Below are 9877 nucleotides of genomic sequence, written 5' to 3' on the forward strand. Positions count from 1 at the left end.
GCATGAGAAGTCCCTCTGAAAGCTACAGAAATAGAAGATTGATGTGCAGCAATGAGATTGTCAAATTTCAGATCCTTGGACCCTTTGAGGAAGAGCCCCATGGATTTATGGAGCCTGGCTTGGATGGTTTGCGCACCAGGTGATGGCTGGAGGTGCAGAAAATTTTTGTCACTGGCATAAAAATCAGTGAGTGGAATTACAGCTTCATCTGCTGCTTTTTGTTTGATGATGAGGAACTGACAGAAGGTGTTTTCTTGCTGTGTAAATTAAAATAATGGAGAGAATTGTGAGTCTGAGGGTGGATTTAGTCAGAAAACCCTCGTTCAGCTCACCTCAGTTATTGCAGGTCTGCAAACCTGAGCTGGGTGGGATTTGGACAAACAGGCAGCTCAAGTCATCCTCTGACAATCACAATTCCAAAATGATCCAGGCATGGAATAGTTGTTGATGTCTTCACGTGAAGAATTAGCTTTAAAAAGAGGGACCGAGGGAAAAAAAGGAAAATAAACCGAGAAAGGAAAAAAAGGAAAATAAACCCAGAAAAAATCTCAGTATGGGAGCTGACAGATATTTGGATTTCAGAGCAGCATTTGACACTGTCTCATGAAATCTTAATTGAAAAATTAATTCAAGTSATCTTGGCAGCAGACAATGGTGTGTGGGTTGAATATTGGCTAAAGCACAAATGAAGAAATGCTGATAAACAGCTGGTAGCAGGATGGGTGGAAATGTCCAGTGGGGTAACACACACTGGTTGCTAGTCTGAGTTTACTTTATATCTTCATTAACGGCTTAGAGAAAAGACATAATTAAGATCTTAATCAAATACACAGTTTATGCTCATCCTGGAAGGTTTGAAATGTCAATAAAGAGAGTGAAATCAAAAAGGATTGATAGGAAACATGGATAAAACATAGCCAAAAAAGATTCATCAAGGGAATGAAGTTATTTTACTGCAAACATGAAACCAACATAAACTCAAAATAGAGTTTATTTTACTTTTTTCTTTATTTTATAGAGTTTTTTTTTTATAGCCAGAGCAACTCAAAAGATGARCAATGGTTTTTCTTTTAGGAAATGGAAGAGCAGCAATGGATAAGAGCATTGGAGGGTGCTACAGGAATTACAAAAAGCAAAATGCGAGTTCAGGATCCAGCACCCTCTGCATCCAGTGGAAGTTCAGCCATGGACTTCAAAGGATTTTGGACGTGGATGGCAGTCCCAGAGCAGGGATTATCTGCAACCTTGCTCTGGCCACAGCTCCAAGAGATGCTCTCCCAGAAAGATGGTGAGCTGGCAGCAAATCAGAGAGCAGGCAGAATAAAAAATGAAGGGGCTTTGTGAGAGCTGAAGTGGGAAGAAAAATGGAGAGAATTAAGCAGTTATAATTTGGCCAAATAAGGAATAAGCAGGAGCACAATAACAGCTTTCAAATGTCTGAGGACATCAGGCTGGATAAAGGATAATAATTATTCACTCTGTTGTGTGGCAGAACGATTTCAACAGGTGAAGGGAATACATTATGAGGGAAGAAAGACTTTTGATGTAAATATCAGGAAATGCTGCATTTTAAGCTGTTGAATAATAGAGGAGATGGAAGTGCTGTGGCCTGGGATTTCTGAAGCTCAGATTGAATGCCAGCTATTGAAATGCAGAGAGGAATCTTTTCAGTTCCCCAGGACACCGGGAAATACATCTGCCCTGAAAAGATTGGGATCTGCTCGCAGGCCCTGCCTGTGCAAGCTCCATATGGTTTAAAGCCCACCCCAGGAGCTCAGAAATATCATAGGATAAATTGTTCCTAATGGTGAATAAACACTCCTCAAATCTCCCAATTGTGGGATCTCCTCCCTGCTCCCACCCCTCTCTGACTGAGATTACAGCCTTTTCTCAAAAGTGGTATTCAATATCTTCAGTTTAGTTTGGTCTATTCAGGCAAAAAAAAAAGGCTTTGCTGGGGTGGGAAATTGAGATATTTGAGCAGTAACACAAAAATTTGTTAGCAGAGGACATTTTTTACCTTGATTTGGCTCAGGCTACTCTTTTTTTTCTGCTAGTAATACGGTCTAGAGTGGTGTAAGGCTTCTTTTCAGGGGTTTTTCCTCTCTGGCCACATTATTTTCTTAGATATTTAGATAATAAAAATTATTGACAACACTAAAAACCATCAGTAAATTCGTTCACTTCCACATGCCCACTCATTCCCACAGCAAGGAGTTTTACTGAAAACATTATGCAAAAAGAAAACGTGAAAATGTGACATTTATTCCATCACAGTTCATGAAAGGAGAGGGAGCTATTTCCATCCAGCAATTCCTGCCTTTTCCCACACTCTGCATTTTGATTCCCAGCTCTCCACCAAATGTAGGAAGCACAGAGAAATTTAAGATGATAAATAAGGAAAGCCTTTTTTTTTCCCTTTCACTGTGAAAAAGGCAATTTTAAATACAGATAAATATTTGCAAACATGGGAAATGCCAGTTCTCACTCGGTGTAAATGATCCCAAGTTTATTCATTTTGATTTCAGCACGACTTTACACTGGAGGAGGAACCAAACCCTGGGATATTGCAGTCTGTGTTCAAGTGTAGGACTTGACTCACTTTAGTACCATTTTTAATGATCAATAATGAGCTTAGGCAGTGTTGAACCAGTTTAAAGATTTTTTTTTTAAATCAAATAAGATTTTGAAAAATACTTTTTTTTGCCATTTCTGTCTTGATTTGCTACTAATGCTCAAAGATTTGTGGATTAAAATAGTACCAAGGAAGGTTTTCCATGTCTAAGTGTAAATCAATGTATTTTACTACAGAAAAACAGGTTTTGTACATCTGCAATGCCATAAATTTCTGCCTGGAAAATCAACGTGTCCTGCACTGCAGAAATCAGAGATGAGGAGCTGAATATTCCCTGTCAGTCCAATGCTGAAGGAAAGACAAGGACACAACACCTGAAGCAGGTCAGGAAGGAGCAAAAGCAGGGAAGGGGTGGAATCTGTCCATGGGATATTGCTGAGACCTTTATTGGAACAATCTGCTTCATCTGTAGAGTGAAATATTAAATGTAGGAAATATTTTGAAAAAGGAAGGTTCCTGGAAAAGATGTTTTATGAGAGAAGGTTATGAAGCTGAATGTGTTTGATATGAGAGTGGTTTAGGAGATTACTTTCTCAAAGTCAGGGAAGCACTGATGTGAGAAATCAAGTAATAATAAATTATTAAACCAGTACTCTTGTGATCCTTACCCAAATTCTGAGAGCACCGTGGGCATCAGTGGAGCCCCACAATTCTGGGAGTCAGAGCTCACAGAGGGGGTTCTGTGCTGGTGGTTTATCCTCAATAAATTACATCAATGCTCTGACCTGCTCCTGCCTGAACAGACGTTTAGGATCAAATTCAGACCCAAATTCAATTCAGTCCTGGATATATGCACAAATTATCAAAACCTGGAAAGAAACAGATTAAGGATTAAGGCTGGTTAAATTAAAAAATCAGCTCAAAATTAAAGGGAAAACAATACAGAAACCATTGACTGCAAAATACCCAAAACGACATTCTTGAAAACCAAGATTCTGTATTTCTGCACACTTATGTTATGAACTTAAAAGCATGAATGTGTTTTACTCCTTGCCAGGTTTGTTCTTCTGCTTGGGAAACATTTATTCTGCTCCTTGTTTACACTGAATTTAGAATTAATGTGGCTGTTCTGGTTGAGCAAAAACAACCTTGACTTGTATCAGGCATCATTTTATCATGCCAGGATATCTTGTGCTAAAACATAACATGAACAGAGTTCTCAGAATTAAGCTGGTTAATAATTGCTATATAAACAGGTCAAGGATCAAAAGAGACAGTAAATTCTTGTGAAGGGTGTGTAGATTTTATTTCCAAATTACAATTCTGAAAGCCAGAGCTGTCTTAATGTGAACAAAGTCTGATATGCAGAGGTGGGCTATTGTGGTCTCAGGGAACATTTTTCACAGAATAAAAATCAAAATAAAAATGCCAGTAGTTACTTATCTAAAATAAGGCGTTGTTGGCAGTAGTGAAGTATTTCTTAGGTGCAATAATATTTACTGACAAAATTACATAATCCAAACCCCATTTTCTTGAACACTGCAGAAACACAGAGAAACTCCAGCTGAGAGACTCCAGTCCTGTTTCCTGATGAGTTTTTCAGCCTAAAACCCATTTCCCTGCTCCAGCTTTCCCCCCAGAGCCTGCTCAGACATTGCTCCCATCACTTTCCCCCAGGATTTCCCCAGCAGAGACTCCTCTGGGCTCCCTTTTGCTCTTTTATCTCCTCCAATCTCCCTTTGAGTTCTCCCTGAGAGGTTCCCCTCCCTCCAGTGTAGGGCATGGTCACCTTGGAGCCCTTAATGTTAATCCCATTCCTCAAATCTGAAATGTTTCATTTCATGGAATTGAGAACATTGTAACAACACATTCCTTACGCTGGAATGGTGAGCAGCTGGAGTCAGCCAAGTGTCAGCTCCAGCTGAACTTCCCTGGGTTGTTTCACACGGCCAAAATTCAGGATATCGGTGGCTCAGACTCCAAATTTTGTAATGCAGGTGGTAAACACACACAGGGCTGAGAATAAAATGGACTGACAAGGTGAGAGTGAAAGTGCTGCAGATCTGCTGAGAGCTGAGCCAGAGGAGTTTCTTCAGCTGGAATTAATTTTTAGACATTTTCTTTCTGGAGATTTGATATTCAATTATTTTATTTACAGAAAATAGTATTAAAAATAATAATAATAATAAAAAAAAAACCGAACCCTATTTTCTTTTTTTTTGTCAGAAAATGGGAAGTAGAAAAGGAAACAGTTCAGTGCTCCAGCAGCTCACTGAGCAGAACCAGCCCTTTCTCACTGATATCCCACACTTGAACAGCCAAGCAACACCAGGCATGAAAACCAAATAACTGAGGTATTCTAGATGTCAATATTTCTTTATTTCTAATTAAAGCAATGTGGGATCTAAATTCCATTTTAATGCAAGTCGACCCCGTGAATTAAAACCACAAACAGTTCTATAAAACATTTACATTAACATGCACGTACTTTTTTTGGGACCTTGGAAAGGATTTTAAAACAAATACAAAGCTCTAGTGCTATCAGTGACTATAAAAAAATATAGAACAGGGAAAGGTCTCAGCAAAGTGGGAAAAGCACAGATGTGCAAACACAGCTGAGCAGAAATGTGTGTGGGGTTCATTCACGTGTTTGCCAAAGGGTCATTGCTGCAGGACGTTATTTACAGATAAAAACCAGCACATCCTCGCAGTCATGTGGTGCTGCTGGCTCTGAGCCTGCTGCTTATCCGACAGGTGAACCAGAAATTCTGGGCAGAAATAATGTGGCTACCGTGGTAGTCACCTCCTGGCCGAGGGAAACCTTTTTTGTTCAAAGAAAGAAGCAGCCAGACAGGAAATCAGCTCTCAAGGTTGGTCTTTTCTGCTTCCTTTTTAGATTTATGAGTGCTAATAGTGAGGTGAAAGTGCTGATGTGATCAGACAGGCAGGTTTGAGTAAATAAACCAAGCCCTGCTGAGCCCCCTCATTTCTGGGTTAATTTGGTGCCACCGCCCTGGGTGTGACATTTCTGGGGGCACAGGATGAGAGCAGAGCAGCTGGAGGGGCTCCAGTCGTGTCCTTCAGTCCTGAACTCTGCACTGTCCCCTCAAAGGTCCCACAGGGATTGTGACACTGCACCAGAGCAGCGTTCAGAGGGCGTTCAGAGCTGCAGCAGCCACGGGAATCCGGGAAAAGTGAGGAAATTGCACCCGGAGCCTGGGTGTGGACAGCTCACAGGGCAGGCACTGGTGGTGCCAAGGAGGAAACTGGGGGTTCCTCCTCTGTGGGAACCCCAAAAGAGAATTGAGTGATTGCTTATGGGGACAGATGTCGTGGTGTTGGCCCTTGATGTATGTAAAATGTAGAAAGGAATTCTGGATCACAGAAAGGAATCCTACAAAAATTTGGGTTGGAAGGGACCTTGGGTTGGAAGATGACCCAGTTCCAAACCCAGCCATGAGCTGGGGTGATTCCCACAGGATCAGTTTGTTCAAGGAATGCTCTGGAGAATGGATAAACTCTTAAATCTATTGCAATATTCTGCAGTTCTGTTTTAGTACTGAGAGCTCACCTTAGACACCACAAAAAGGACCCATAAACACCTCTGGATGGTACTAGGGGTCACTGAGAGACCCTACAAAATGTGCAGACACAGGGAAAGCCCAGCTTGTGTGGGGTCACCCGTGTGCAAGGGGGACTGGAGTAGGAACAAGCTCTGCTTGCTCTCTCCTTGCAGAGGAGGAAGAGACATCATTTAAATCTATCGTGGTCAAAAAAAAACCCAATGTCAACCTTAAAACTGCACATGAATATTTGGGGGACAATTAGCATTAGGTGGTGTAAATGAACAAGATAATGAAACTGCAAAGATTATTTTATCTTTAAAATGTTAGTGGGACATCAGGTTGGAATTAAAATATTTTAAATGTCAGTTGTTTGATCCCACTGGGAGTTTTTCCAGTCACCAAAAATCCAGCCATACCAATGCACTCACATCTGTGTTGCAGTTTGCAGCTCCATCTCTGCTGATTCTGCTCCCAGTGGGTGTGCAAGGCGTGGTACAAACCCCAGAAATGAGCACAACCCTGAGCTCATCTCCTGCTCCTCCAGGGGAACAGAGGTGGTGCTGACCAGAGGGTTGATCTTTCAAAGCGTTTTCCTTGGTGCTGCAGCCGTGCCATGATCAGCAAAGCTCAGATGCTGAAATTGCCCATTGTTCTGGTGCTGTTTCACTCGGTGCTCCTGAGGTTTTGGGGCTGGGGAAGCTGCTCGGGGGGAGAAAATCCTTGGTCCCAGCTCAGCGAGGCACTGCTGATCCCCCAGAGCTGTTGCAGTTCAAAATCCCAATAATTACCATAACCTGCCTGACAGAACTGAGGAGTGGCTCTCCCTTCTTCTCCACCTTCCTCAGGACACGGAAATTGCACTCAGCTTTTCCCTCCTGCCTTCCCTTTCCTCTGCCATGACCCCAGGGCTGGCACAACTCAGTTAATCATTGACAGCTCTGGGTCACTGCCGCAGGTAACTCTGCTGATCAACACATGTGATCCTGAAGAGGCTGAGCCTTGAATCTTCACATTCTTCCTCCTGGGATTAATCCCATTTTATGCATTTGTGCTCAGGTCTTTGGATCGTGGAGAAGCCGGGCTGCTCCAGCATCCCAGAGCTCCTCATTTCCTCAATCTTTGCACAAACGCTTTTCCAGAAGCAGCTCTCTTGTTTCAGTGAGCAACAGCAGCAAATCATTGAGTTGCTAAGGATTTTGAGAAATGAAGTTCCCAGGCTTTCCCAGCTGTAAAACCCTTGGAAAGGCTTCTCTTCCCTTTTCTACACTCGGTTTTCTCTGGCAGAAGCGTGGCTGTTACACAGCAATTTTCTTTCCATGTTTTTAAAGTGGCTGATTTTAATTTGGATGTATTTTCCCCTGCAAATCCTTTCAGTCAATATGGAATTACATAAAGCAGCTTTTTGAGGAGAAATTATATCTGTAGAAGTTTCCACTGAGTATGTGTGTGTGTATTTTACACAATTTATTTTTTTTTTAATGTCTTGGCACTATCATTCTCGATGGCCTGCACTCTACCAGCCTGACTTCAAAGTAATACAATGAAATAATGATGCAATATTTTTGATCCTTCCACGTGAAGAGTGATGCCTTCAAACAGGACAGGGTCAACAAAGTGGAGGGAAAATAATTTTTTTCTTATCCCCAATGGAAATGGGATGTTCAGCTTTGTTCTCTGCCCATTTCTGCTGCCGTGGTGCCCATGAAACAACACCTCCAAGAGCCCATTTTGGCTGGACTGAACGTTAATCACTTTATGTTCTGAATTGTGAGCTTTCCCCATATTCAGGATTTTTATCTTGATGTTTGTGCCCAGCATATCCCAATCCTCTGAGCACTGTGCCCATGGCAGCTTTTGGGGCCCTGCACCCCCAAAAGGCTTTTCCTGGTCCAAAAGGAGCAGAACCAGGTGCACTTTGACATTTTTCAGAGCTCTTGCTGTCTAGAAGATATTTCTGTTTGCTCTTTCTGAATTTTTTCATTATTTTCTCTCCTGACTGAAACTGAATGCAAAATCAAGAGGATGAGCAATTACAGCAAACTTTTATTTGGGGTTCATCTTTTTTTGCCATTAACCATTGTTGGGTGGTTTTGAAGAATAAGCAGTGTACTTTCACTGTGCTGTTTAGAGTTATTTTTTTTTTTAGCTGTCAAACATCCATCTCTGAATCTACCAGTATCTTTAATGGTAGATTCATAACTCTTCATCTGAGTGAAAGTTCCTCTGCTATTTTTTCCAGTTGGATACATTTGCTGGCTTATTTCCAGGCCGAACATCTGCACACATGCATGGCATCACTTAAACCTTCAAATTTATTTCAAATTTAAAGATTGTTTTTTTGGTGCTGATGCCATTCACTCACAACAGCAACATTTTCCACAGCAGCATCGTGGTCCCCAAATTTTTATTTATTTTTTTACATACACATAAGGGAAAAACAGGTTTTATCTACCTTGCAGAGCTTCAGACTCACAGGATGTTTAAAAGAAGAAAAATGCTTTTGTTCTGATTTATGTGAAATCACAAGAAATGCAGATTCCCCCCCTTGGGATATCTCAAATGAAGTGGAAGCACGTGGAGACTCAGCTCCCTCCATGTGTGCCCCGATTGTTTTGGGGGTGCTGCTGCAGTTTGAGGCAGCCTGAGCTAAAACAAGCACAAGGATTTATTGCAGCAGGGAAGTGCAGAATATTTGCTGAGTAAGCCAGGACTTGCTGCATTATGCCAGAGATTTAAAGGGACAAAAAGGCCCCATCCCAGCAGCAAATCTCAGGGCAGTCCACATTAACCTCTCTGTGTGTTGAGAATTAGAGTTTTTTTCTTCTCCTTTGTTTTCTCTATCTCATGAATGGGTTTTAATCCATGGCAGAAATTTGCCTTTTACCCTGCACTTTTCAAATTTCCCTAATAGGCTTTGGGGATGGATTGGGTCAGAAGCCTTCTGAAACAACCCCTGAATGATCTCCTTGGGTTGCTTTTATTCTGTGAACCTCCCTGACAGCACTCAGCAGATCTGTGGGGCAAGTTTTTGAACCATTCCAAAGGGAGGGGAAGATTTACATCTTTTTGTCAGTGTTCTGGAGTTCAATATTCCCATTTATCAGCCCATCTGAGATACTGAACTTGGCCTAGCAGGAGCTGCTTGTTGATAATTTAGATCATTACGAGGAAATCTGAGGATGTCCAACATAATCATATTCTGTGAAAGGACAAATTCACACCTCGGTGAAATAGATGGACAGGAACGGGCTAGGAAGTGCTGCTGGGATTTTCAGTAGCTCAAAATCTGGTTGTATCCTTTGGGAGACTATTTTAAGAGGAAATAAAAACATTGTGCAGCACACGATCTGTCACTGAAGTGTGCTCCATTAGCCAGGACAGCCCCAGCCCCACCTGGGAGCAAAATAACCTGAGCTGTGTTGCTGGTGTTGTAACAACTCCTGAGCTGGTGTATTCCCACTGAGGTGCATGAAAGAAAAGCAACTTTTCCTTTCTTCTTTTCAAGCTGAGCTAAAAGCTTTTTGTCTTGGAGCACTTTGAGGGAAGGCAGGAGAATGTGTGTGATGCATCAGTCGAGCAGGAAAGCACACGATGTGGAAAAGCTACTCAGCATCAGGGAAAAAGTTCAAGGGTAGTTGGGGAAAAATCCCAAAATCTTTGGGAATATTGAGAGGAGAATGAACAGTCAGATGCTCAGTGATGTAAAAATTCACCTAAATTATATCCAAATGTGACT

The 9877-nt window shown here is 41.8% G+C and overlaps 1 long non-coding RNA gene across 2 annotated transcripts; it reads right to left on the reverse strand.

The window, feature by feature from the left end:
• Positions 1-1067: 1067 nt before the first annotated feature.
• LOC130580758 (uncharacterized) lies at positions 1068-6616 on the reverse strand. Of its 2 annotated transcripts, none has more exons than XR_008966149.1 (3): positions 6570-6616; positions 3244-3444; positions 1068-1347 (listed from the first exon to the last, which is right to left on the reverse strand). It is a non-coding gene; the product is annotated as an uncharacterized LOC130580758 (long non-coding RNA). The 2 variants fall into 2 exon arrangements; XR_008966150.1 differs by lacking the exon at positions 6570-6616 and adding an exon at positions 6147-6235.
• Between the last annotated feature and the right edge of the window lie 3261 nt (positions 6617-9877).

This window comes from Malurus melanocephalus, unplaced genomic scaffold (assembly GCF_030028575.1).
Source record: "Malurus melanocephalus ecotype Western Australia unplaced genomic scaffold, MMel_1.1 scaffold_360, whole genome shotgun sequence".
NCBI classification, from domain to species: domain Eukaryota; kingdom Metazoa; phylum Chordata; class Aves; order Passeriformes; family Maluridae; genus Malurus; species Malurus melanocephalus.